This window comes from Eurytemora carolleeae, unplaced genomic scaffold, assembly GCF_000591075.1.
Source record: "Eurytemora carolleeae unplaced genomic scaffold, Eaff_2.0 scaffold1221, whole genome shotgun sequence".
Lineage (NCBI taxonomy): Eukaryota > Metazoa > Arthropoda > Copepoda > Calanoida > Temoridae > Eurytemora > Eurytemora carolleeae.
Window position 1 is genome coordinate 91,384 of NW_019397211.1, and position 13,243 is coordinate 104,626.

The following is a 13,243-nucleotide window of genomic DNA, read 5'->3' on the forward strand; positions in this document are numbered from 1 at the left end:
ATATTTGTATACCCTGTATATTTGTATACCCTGTATATTTGTATACCGGGTTTACAGGAAATCTTATTTTTCTGGTTGCACAGGGAAAAGAACTTATAAGACTCTCTCTCTCGATATGAAATCAAATGTATATCTAAATATTCACATATTACACGTTGCAAAATAGCATGACTGACTATTAAGAAATTTCTAACGTCTATTTGTGTTTTTTTTTTTAATATTTGTTGTATTTTTAGGTTTCTGCCGATTAAGAATTGATTTTAAGTTAAAAATCTATTATTTTCACCTAACCTTTTCTGAATAAGAAAGAATCATTTTGAAAAGAGGCACACACTTCTTTGATATTTTATTATGGACAAAATCTTGTAATTTTCTCTATTTGTCTCTGTTTTGTAAAAATTCCCCTTTTGTCAGGATTCAGGGTAGGGGCGCCGCCCCTTTATGCATGGGGGTACCCCCCCCCCGTTGCACCTATGATTTTTAATATTTGTTGATTATCCAAGGATAGGTTTCTGTTGACACGCCTCGCCTTGACAGTGTATAGAGTGTGTATGGAGATTATATAAACTGCGCATTAAATGTACGTTCCTCCCTTTTATGGTTATCTTTTATACTCCTGTCATAGAAACACCAAAGCTCTTCAGTTCTTTTGTTCTCATGTTCTTTAGTTTTACTCTCTTGTTATCTAGTTTTTAGTCTCTTGTTCTTTAGTTGTTATTTCTTGTTCTTTAGTTTTTTCTATATTATTTTATAGTTTTAAATCTCTTCTTTGATATCTTTTTGTCTCTTCTGCTCCTATGATCTTAAGTTTTAGTCTCTTGCTCTTCAGGTTTTTGTCTCTTTCTTTATAGTTTTGCTTTTCTTGCTCTCTAATCTTCTCTTTCTTTTTTTATTTTTTGTCATTTTGTTCTTTAGTTTTTAATCTTTCGTTTTTTACTTTTTAGTCTTTTGTTCTCTTTTTAATCTTCTGTTCTCTACTTTTTAGTCTCTTGTTCTCTACTTTTTAATCAATTGTTCTATATTTTTTTTCTCTTGCTTCTTAGTTTTTAGTCTTTCGTTCTTTACTTTTTATAGTCTTTTGTTCTCTACTTTTTAGCCTCTTGTTCTCTAGTTTTTAGTCTCTTGTTCTTTAGTTTGTAGTCCTTTTTCTTTACTTTTTAGTCTCTTGTTATCTAGTTTTTAGTCTTTTGTTCTCTAGTTTTTATTCTCTTGGTTTTTAGTCGCTTGTTCTCTAGTTTTTAGTCTTACGTTCTTTAATTCTTAGTCTTTGTTCTACAGTTTGCAGTCATTTGTTTTCTACTTTTTAGCCTCTTGTTCTCTAGTTTTTAGTCTCTTGTTCTTTAGTTTGTAGTCCTTTTTCTTTACTTTTTAGTCTCTTGTTCTCTACTTTTTAGTCTCTTGTTCTCTACTTTTTAGACTCTTGTTCTCTACTTTTTAGTCTCTAGTTTTAGGTCTCTTGTTCTCTTGGTTTTTGTCTTCTGTTCTCTATTTCTGTGTCTTTAGTTTTTTTCTTCTTTTTTTGTCTGAATTGTGCATCTGTTTATTTTTTAAATCTTATTACATTATTTTTACCCACCGGATAATCAACCATTTATTCGTATCGTCTAGAGGATTTAATTCATTCCTTTTGATTTTCCCATGGTCGCGGCAACTCCAAAGGGATGATTAAAATTATTTTTTAAAAATCTGACACATTGGATTTCGAGATCAAGCGTTGTCGATTAGCGCTACCTCACCCAAAAGTTTTGCCCTCTTGTTATCTTATCTCTAAATTTATTAAACCCTTATGCATTCTTCATTCAATCCGACCATCGTATCTCATCCATCTTTATTTTTCTTACGACCCACGATACCATCTTCAAAATGCATTAAAATTCATGCACCGCTTGCAGTTGCAGTTTTATCTTAATATTCATCTAAGTGTATTTAATGTATTGTTTACGACACTGTATATCTTTAAACAATGGTTAAAATAGGGAAATATTTAATATTTTGTAACCTCCTCCCTTTCTGCAGTTAGTCACCCCCCCAAAATTAGGTATTAAAATGCTAATTCATAACAAAGACGATATCGTATTCGTCACTGAATTCCCATGTTTTATGGGACACCCTGTAATTGCTAAATGTGTGTTGCAACTTTGAGATTTGCTATAGATACAAATTCAGAATTTTTAAAAGATTGGTATTTGAAATTTTGATATAAAGCTAGAATTAGATTCCTGTCATTCAGGGAATTTCCCTAAATTCTCTGAACATGATGGAATATGCATGACCAAGAAGAAAATGGAGAACAATAAATATAAAAATGTCGCACAATATTGTGCCATAATAATAGGAGCGTTAACAGACGTGCAAGCATCCAGCATAATTGCATTTAGTATTATCTAATTATTTTAAAATATTGTTAAACTTAAAATAAAAAATGGGAAAAAAATCTTGTCATTTTGTTTTCGTGAAATTTCACCAAAGTTAATTTCGCGAAAACAATAAGTGTTTAGGCTGCAACAATTAATTGAGCAAAGAAACTTGTGGAATTCTCTGCTCTGAGAGCTAAGCATTATAAGTTTATTTATCAATAAATGTGGAACTAACATCTACTTTTTTACTCTACAGAGGTTTGGTCCATCACCATCACAGAATTTTAAGTTTTATTATATCATTATCATAATTGATAATTTCTCTTTCGTTTTTTTGTTGTTTTTCGCGAAAATTTCGCATTGTTTTGCGAAACAGATGAAAGCGAATTTTCGCGAAACGATTTAACTTTTTTGCAACCCTAGCTATAAGGCTGAAATCAGGACGGATGATTGTTTCCTACCTGTGTGCTCAGTTAGCTATACTGTTTACACGTACAACTGTATAATAATAATGATATATACTATATGTTAGGCCAGAATCTCCTTATAATAAACAAATATGCAGTACACTCTCGATATAGTTGATGACGTACCTATACAATTAGTAAAGGATTAGCGTACATTATCACTCTATACACTATAACCTCGTTTGTTAAAATGTTGAATATAGAATTACAAAACATTTTTTCATTGAGAGTTGGATCCCTTTATATCATATTGGAGAATTGACTGTNTGGTGCAAAGTTGTTCTTTTTTGTGCAAATATCTTGTATGGTGTTTTTTCAATATTTTATGGAAATTTTTATTTTTTTGGTACTCCTATGGCATAAAAAATCCGCGAACCTCTTAAGAAAAGCAAAAATGTGTAAATATATTATTTCTATAAAATTCTAAAAAAATTGTAATAAGAAAATTCGCAATTATCAGTTCTGGTCTAATTTTTAAGGAAAAGTACTTTAAATCCTCTTGTTCCTTTCTTCTTAGTTTATTCTAAAGTTGTAAATATACGCTGTTCAATTGAAACCTCAGGAGCAATTGAAAAACAACTTAATTCCCAGGTTTATTGGAACACCCTGTGGAAACCCATCCCCAGAGTTCTAACAATACAAACCTAATATTTTTCAACGTCAGACTGTTAGCGCCAACCATTTAAACCTTTCTTAACACGGCTCAGCTGACAAAGGAAAAGAATCGTTTTTTCCTCGCCAATTTGCACAGTGAGGAGCTAAGTGTTAGTGCTGTGTACTGGGTAATAGAGAAGTATGGTATGACCAATAAAATTTAGCAAAGTGCAATTTAATGATTGTATTTTATTTTCCAGCAATGGAATATTTTTTTTCTGGCGAGCTTTAAAACGGAATGCGAAAAGTAAGCTAGGTTCTTCTCAATAAACCATAATTTTTTATTTCTATCAGATGGTCTCTGCAGAAACATCGAACAAAGATAAAAATGTAACCAAAAATTGTTTTAGCGTACAATCTTTCTAAATATTAACTTTAAAACGAATCTTCAATCTTCAACCCCATTGATTGAATTATTCAGTTGAAATTTTTCATTGCACAAGACTTGACAGTTGATAAAAACAAATTATACCCAGAAACTACATTTTCATTTTTTACTGATGATATTTTTTTGTAATTTCAAATGTTTTTGGGACACCCAGTAGGTTCCTACTTGTCCCCTTCATATCCCCAAGTCACTGTTCCTCCCTCCCTGGGCTTTGTCACTCAAACTAAAAGGGTTTTATCTGTACATCTTAATGTTGTAATATCTCACGTATTATGTATGGGCACTATCCGTAGGGGACAATAAAGATATGTGAGAGACGTCAGCCGCGGCATTTGAATAAGATTCAAACACGTGGAACAAGAAATTCCCGGACTTGGGATATTTTATGATTATTATTTCTAGAATCAAAGACGACGTTCAAGTCGTCAAGCTACTGTCATGTTTTGTGAGACACCCTGTAGTTAAATGAGAGTTTCAAAGTTTTAAATCTCTAGCTCTGAGAACTATTTGAATGACCAAAACCATAGTTCGATCCTTTGGCAATGATAAGTTTAAAATTCAACAGTTTAGTGCTTGCTCGGAGCTCCTACTAGGGGGAGTTTTTAAAAGCTTAAAGAATTTAAGACCATGAATGTATTTTGAATAAATTTCAGAATATATTTCTTTTCCATTTTGCCATGAAGACCTATTCCAATTATTCCTAACCATTGACTAATTAAAATAGCAGGTAGGACACTAGATGTCGTCTTTTAAAGATTTATGTGGGATTCGTTCACAATAACCCTGAGGAGAAGCCCAAAGAGTTACGCGTAGTCGGCGTAGAAAAAGAGAGAGAGAGAGATCCTTTTCTACTCCTACTACGTGTAACTCTTCAATACTATTTCAAACAAACTGTTCGCAATTTTGAAAAGTTTTTTTCACAATCTTTTGAAAAATGAACCTGAATTCACAAAATATAACTCTACTAGCTTGGGAACCGTTTACCCGCACTTTAACAATTTTCTGAGGAAACTAAGTTTTCGCTATCATAGTCGATCAACTCAACTTAGAATCTTATAAACAAGCTAAGAAACTTTCTGTAGTTCTCCTGAGTTCCACAATCAAAATTCGAGGCAAATCGGTCCAGTGATTCCTGAGTTATGATCGGACAAACAAACAGACAAACAGAGATAAGAACGTTATATATATATATATATATATTTCAGTTTTTAACTTCACATTTTTATTAAAAAAAGAATTATACTAAACATAATGTTTCACGTCTATCATGACGATCCTCAGTAGTTACAATTATATATATAGAAACCTAGAGTATTGTGAAAATATTCACTAATATATATAATAAAATTACAAGCTTTCTTACTTTCGAGATAAAAGCAAAAATATAAAATTTGTCTTTATTTACATTTTTGAAAAAACTGTTTTTCTTTGAGAGAGGAAAATGGTTTAAAATAGATTTCTAAAAGATTTTATAGAATAAAGTTTTCACAGTGACGCAACCATCAGCGTATTTTGCCCCCTCTCACATACCAACATTTTTCTATGGCGCTTTGCACACCATTTCTAATAGAATTTCTAACTATTGCTTTGTTTTGACTTAAAGAAAATCAGCCATTCTTAGTTTATCCTCTCAAAAAACTCTGTATATATATATGTTACTTCTCATGAGTATTACAAGTTTAAGGTTAAGAAGAATAACAAGAAATATAACAAGGATTATATCGGACTATTAGGACTTTTTTAGACTATAAGAGGAAAACAGAGATAATCCCCTTACTGGCAAACAAGGACATAAGGACTTCGATCAGAAAGGATTATGGACAGACGAAATATAGTCAAGTACTGCCAGGAACTATAAAGTGGACAAATTTGATTAGGGAATGAATACAAAAATTGCAGTAGACTGTATTTGGGGACTCTAAATACATAGTGAATATGACTAAACAAGGGACTAACAGACACTAAGAAATACATGAAAAGACACTAGAAGATCAGAAATTTTTTGGTGCTTCGCGCACATACTTAATTAATTTACTTGTTTCGTTCTGGAAGTATATATTTTATTTCAACACACGAACAAGCCATGGATATTATAAGAATTTAGTATATTCTTGAGCAAGCTGAGCCAACCCTTCAACAATTAAAAATGTTGCTTTTAAACTTCAAATCCTGAAAACCGCGTTTTTTAAAAAAAAATTGTCGACCCTGTACCCCCCCTTCCCTTAAAATTAAATCCCCCCTCATAAAAGTGCTAGTTGGCCACTGAGCTTTAAACAGAAACATGTATTTGAGGATCAATGTTTGATCCCTTAATTAAAGTTATCTCTGTAGAGTATGACCATCACGGCATATCGAATTAATCAGCATAAGATGGAGATCAATGCTTGATCCTCCCGCCCGAGATTCACAACAGTCCAGTCTGGACTACCCAGCATGGATCATGTATGGCTTATTTTAAACAGAATTGGAAAGCATTTGTTTAGTTCAAAGATCATGACTAAAGAAAAAACATGCAAACCGTCCATGATCCCTGCAAAATAGATGGACTATTAAAGATCTAAGATGAATGTAAAAATGCGCGCGCGCCTAAATATAAAGTATTAGGTAAAGGATGAATCTGCGCGTAAATAGTATGTTTAATGTTGAGGATAAAGGATAATATTGCAATTCATATTCTCCAACGCGCTTTCCTTAATATTCCCACGGTTTACGCACACCCAGACTTTTTACTACGCATTTACGCCTGACCAGACCAACCATTCCAGGCAAACTATATGTTTGCAAAACTACGCATTTCTGACGCATATCCGGAAATGCTTCTGGTGAATAGAAGTGGCCTTTAACCTGGCCTTTTAACAGACCCTTGAGGTGTTCTTTATAATTCTTATTCAAATACGAGATAAACCTAAGAAATGAGACAAGGAGAACCTTTCCAGATAAAAATACCTTTCAGGGGTCATGCAAGAAAATGTGTAACTATACGACTGCCAAATTACGACCGTGTTTTCTTTTATTTGACATATTTATGAACGCTGCATTCATAAATGAACACATTTTTCGTATTTTAAGTTCATAAAAAGTGGTGTTTGATCTTAAATCTATTTTTTTAAATATACACGTCTCCCAACGCACATATCAATTTTTTTTGATGAAATTGAAAAATCGACCTCTACATAATGAGTCCCCCCCCTACACAACTGCTCTCGTACGCCCCTGAATGAGTGATTTCTTATTCGTTAATTACTTAATAAGTTTTGATTTCTTAAATTCTTGTGTGAATGTTGCTTCTAATTTTCAGAAAACAAATATTAAAATGTATCATTTTCCAACTTATTCTTTTTTCATTAAAGAAGGTCAGTCAATCATTATATGAGAATTTTCTAAAAAAAAACATGTTTTTTGGACCTGAACCAACATGCATTGCGTATGGGTAAAGAAGAGCTAGTATGCGAACTATGGCTAGGTAAGAAATAGGGCGGGGTAACTATAGGGTTGAACAATTATCGTATTTTCTTCACTAATAGTTACTTAATGACCCTGTTCATGTTATTAAGAGGGTTTAATGATAGATTTTATGTTTTAAAAATGGTTAAATCACGATATGCTGTGTTCAGTACAATACATTCAACATGAGCCCTCGCACTAAAACTATTTTTACACAAACATAACGAAATTTAATAAACTTCCTGAATTTTTTTAATTCTTTGAACACAATGTAATATGTTAACGGACTTTGCATAGAGATACTTCAAGGAATTATTTAGAGATTTGAAACCAATTATCAACTTTCACTACATTAAAGGGACTGTAAAGGGGGAATTAGACTGAAACCTATGTATTTTAGGGGTTGATTGAGACCCATAAGAGTTCCATCTGATGTTCCTGTCTCGAGAAATTGATATAAAACTGTGTCAAATTTATAAGAAAATTTATATATATAAAGTTTTGTAAAAAAAAATCGTAGCATTTACACAACTCCCATCAATGGAATTGTGCAGTATCAGTGTCACGTGACAATAAAGTATTTGAGATACTCACATTTCCATACATTAGATAGATATCAAAGATTAAAGACAGTCTTTGATTAGTTTCTCAGCTGTCATGTTTACTGGAACACCCTGTAGTTTAATATTTTGAAGAATTCAAGTGAAATATAGGAAATATATTGAAGAACAAGTGAAATGTATGAAATATATTGAAGAACAATTAATATACATGAAATATATTGAAGAACAAGTTAAATATATGAAATATATTGAAGAACAAGTGAAATACATAAAATATATAGAAGAACAAGTGAATATATATGAAATATATTGAAGAACAAGTGAATAAATGAAAAATATTGAAGAACAAGTTAAATATATGAAATATATTGAAGAAAAAGTGAAATACATAAAATATATAGAAGAACAAGTGTAATATATGAAATATATTGAAGAACAAGTGAAATAAATGAAATATATTGAAGAACAAGTTAAATATATGAAATATATTGAAGAACAAGTTAAATATATGAAATATATTGAAGAACAAGTGAAATATATGAAATATATTGAAGAACAAGTGAAATATGTAAAATTTATTGAAGAATAATATGAAATATATTGAAGAACAAGTTAAATATATGAAATATATTGAAGCTTAAGTGAAATATATGAAATATATTGAAGAACAAGTGAAATATGTAAAATTTATTGAAGAACAATATGAAATATATTGAAGAACAAGTTAAATATATACAAGCTTTCTTACTTTCGAGATAAAAGCAAAAATATAAAATTTGTCTTTATTTACATTTTTGAAAAAACTGTTTTTCTTTGAGAGAGGAAAATGGTTTAAAATAAATTTCTAAAAGATTTTATAGAATAAAGTTTTCACAGTGACGCAACCATCAGCGTATTTTGCCCCCTCTCACATACCAACATTTTTCTATGGCGCTTTGCACACCATTTCTAATAGAATTTCTAACTATTGCTTTGTTTTGACTTAAAGAAAATCAGCCATTCTTAGTTTATCCTNTTAAATTTAATTTTACCGCTCCCTAGAAAAATATCATGATGTACATTAAATTATTGGTTTTAGTTGGTTTTGATTTGCATTTTCCACTCAAAAATCTGGAAAAACTGAATTTATTTTAAGTAACATAAAAATAGTTTTACTCTAAGAGGAAAAAGATGTTACTTTTTTAAATCTTTAGAAAAGAAGGAAAACAAATCAATATATTTTTGTTACAATTTGGGTTTAAACATCGCACTAGCTTTGTAGTAAACCATTCTGACAAAATATCAATTATTTGATGAAATCCTATTCTTCAAGGTTTAATACATCTTTCTGCTTTGTTATCTTTCTTTTATATCTGTTCCTTCTCTACTCTCTAGGGCTGGAGATAGTGATATTGTTTTCCAATTATTTGACCGGGTTTGTTAGAATAATCTCACAGATAGGTCAATCAAGTAACAGTTCGTTTTTAACCTTTAACTTGCGCATTCCTAATACTTAACAACATTTTAAAATTTTCTAATGGAATTCTTTCCGTTTGTTGTCCCTGTTTTCGTTGATTTTCGTTGATGTCGTTTGTTAACCAATCTTTGCCTATCTACACTGCATTGTACACCATTTTCCAGTCATTGTTTCTCTTTAACGGTTCTTTTTGTTAGCCTCCAACAGCCAACTTAACAGGGGTTTCCGTTCGTCCAAGAAATCTATCTCTCCGCCAACTATGTCGACAGTTTCGACTGTTTCCTACATCTACTTCCATGTCGAACCTCTTCTGAATGTCAGTCAAAGTAAAAAAATTGAAGCTCGGCAATTATAAATTTTTGTAGGAGTAGAAGTAAAGGGAAGGGATATAACAGGAGTATAAGAAAAGAAAGGGGGTTTAACATGAGTAGAAGTAAAGGGAAGGGATATAACAGGAGTATAAGAAAAGAAACGGGGTATAACAGGAGAAGAAGTAAAGGGAAGGGATATAACAGGAGTATAAGAAAGAAACGGGGTATAGCTGGAGTAGAAGAAGAACTGAGGATGAGTAAAAACTAAGAAAGTGGGCGTTTTTCTAATTATAAAAAGAACAGAAACTAAAAAATGATTTATCTACCCAGAATATATTTAGAAGTTTAACATTTCTAGCAATATTTCTTATTCGCTCATTAATTTATTCATTTTTTTTAAATTCGTTCCATTCAATGATAAGTATTTTTAAAGTATTTTTGATCAATAATTACAACAATTTCATCAGCTCATAAGATTTTTTATTTTTTTTTCATTTATCTTTTCTTATTCGTTTTTTATTCACCTTATTCATTTATTTATTTATTTCACTTCGAATTCATCCATTCCATTTATTCTTCTTCATTTATCCATTCTTTCTAATTTTTTCATTAATCCATCAATTTACTTTTTATTAATTTATTCATTTCTTCATGCTTTCTACTTCATTAATTCATCCATTCTTAATTATTCAGCGTCTTCCACACTTTCTTATTGATGTATTCATTTATTCTTAATCATTTATTTATTCATCCTTAATTTATTCATTTATACATCCGTCCCTACACCTAATACAACATTTTTCATTTATTCATCCATCCTTATTCATTTATCTAGCCCTCCTATCATAATTATTCATTCATATTTATTTATTCATCCTTATCCATTTATTCATCCGCCCTTGTCCATTCATTCATCTCCCTTTGAACTCTTTTATTCTCATTCGTTTATTTATCGTCCTTATCCATTTATTCAGCTGTCCTTGTCCATTAATTTAGCTGTCCTTATCCATTTATTTAGCTTTCCTTATCCATTTATTCATCTATCCTTGTCAATTTATTCATCTGCACCTTGTCCATTCATTTATATGTATTCTAGTATTAAATGGAACAAATGCACTGCATGAAATGAAATAAGTATTAAATGATTTTCCATTCCCCAGCTAATGATTGCCATTTAAAAGAACTCAATATTTTCTTTAACAATCATTATTTTAATATCATTATCCCGTTTAGTCAATGGGCGTTTGCCTCAATGTATTTTATCAGTATTGATATCTGCTGCAGTAGACGGGGTACTTCAAAATTGGCTTGAATTCTATTGAACATGGCAAATTTGGGGTCAAAACATTTTCTTTGATTTTTTTTTTGAGCAGAGTGAATCAGTTTAAAGCCAAAACATCATTAACAATATTAGAAGTAGGAGTGCCAATAAACGTATCATTGGCAGTATGCAAATAGAAGTAGCAGTAGTAACATATTTTTAGTAGTATGGAAGTAGAAGTAGTAGTAGTAGTATTAGTAGTAGTAGTAGTAGTTGACTATATTTTGATTGATTTGCTACTAAAGGTTCGATCAATGTAGAAATATTGTGCTCCGCCCTACACCGCCCACATGCATATATATACAGGGTGTACAGTAATACAGATAAACAAAAATGTATTTAAGAAATAAAAAAACTCGTTTTCTGTCAATGAATTTTGCACTAAATACAGTTGGTCCCCTAATTTGTTTTTACAAACGATGTTTTTCCAGATACACACTGTAGACTAAATTATAGATCCTGTAGAAACTAAAAGCACACTTCATACTTTCTGCAGATATCGCTTTTTTAATATATTCCTTAAGGCTTAACATTTTTACTTAGTGCTGCTTATTTATACGATCTGTAAAGTTGTTTACAACTGCTGTTGATGTTGTTGTTGTTGTTCATATTTATGTGGGTTTTCCCGTTGTTTGTTGTTGCTGTTCTTGTAGTTTATGGTTTGTTTTCCTTGTTTGTTTTTTAGATTTCATATATTTTTATTTTTAATTTATTGTTTTNTAGTTGTATAGTTGTATAGTTGTATAGTTGTATAGTTGTATAGTTGTATAGTTGTATAGTTGTATAGTTGTATAGTTGTATAGTTGTATAGTTGTATAGTTGTGTTTGTTGTGTATGTTGTACTGTAAACTGTACAGAAAACACATTATCTGTAATTCAGTACAATGTGATTATTTTTATTTTAAATTTTTTCTTATTAAAATTCTAAAAAATGTTTTTGATTAAAAAAGGGTGGTTCTAGGATCTAAGTTAAGGATGGAGGGAGAATTTTTTAAAATTTTCTTCAATAAAGGTCACAAAGATTCTTTATGAGCACATTCATTTTATCATCTATACTGAATGTTGACTGTTCAGAAAAGATTTTTTTTTTTATTTCACCGAATTTGAGCAATACCATATTGCACATACGAGTTCAGGGGTAAAACATGTTTAAAATAAATTCTGTTTTCTATTCTGTGTAAATACACATACTGATGGGGGGGGGGAGGTACGTGAACAAATAAGAACTACTGTTTGCTAACACTAAACCATGTTTTTCTTTATGTTTCTTTGTGTTTATTTTTATTAGAGTTAGGACAGATTTAGATCCGTTTGTGTGTGTAATGTGTATATCTGACAGCCTGCATATGGAAGTATATGTATGTAAGTATGCTAGGTTTGTATGTTTCATGTTCGTATATACTATGTCTGTATATGGGAGTATATGTATGTAAGTATGCTAGGTTTGTATGTTTCATGTTCGTATATACTGTGTCTGTATATGGGAATACCTGTTAATCTCTTAATGCTATAACTGTGAAGTAAATCTCATTATTTTATTAAGAAACAAGTTGGAAAACAGAGCGAATAAAGGATTGCAGATCTTCAAGAAGTTTCCCGCAAATTACAATGATATCTGAAACAGGAATATATAAACACTAGGAATATGTGAGGAATATTAAAACTGTAACACACCTAGTTCTTCAATGATATATTATTTGGAGAAAAAACCCCAACGGTAACGGTTAAACGAATTAGAAATAGTTTCGACTCTTTCCATATATTTTATGTCTTCAACCAATGGAAATACAAAAACCGATGTAAACACACATTTTCATAGCAAACAAATATCTGTAAAAACGTGAAACCCTGCGGTTAAGGACAAAAATATTTACCTAATTTTAGAGGTTCAATTTTTAATTAGAGAAAGAAAAAAGTGGCATTTTTATTTTTAACTACGTCGTAGAGCCTTGACTTGATCTCAACCGCTACAGCTGAGTTTTTTTTTTCCAAAGCAAGGTTATAATGCAAGGAAAGTTAATTGCAGTTGCATATACTCTACGCACATATTAAAACCAGTTCTCTCTGGGCGGAATTTCTAAACAAGAATAGATGCATTAGTGTTCGTTTAGTATCCGAGGAGGTTAAAAGCAGTGTCCTATTACCAGAATATTTTATTGATTATTTATGTGAAAAATGAATACGTCTTGTGTTTTAATTACCGTCCAGAGACAGTACACTGCAGTACAAAAGATACGCACACCCCTGAAATAAATTTCCTTGTATTATGACCTTGCTCCAAA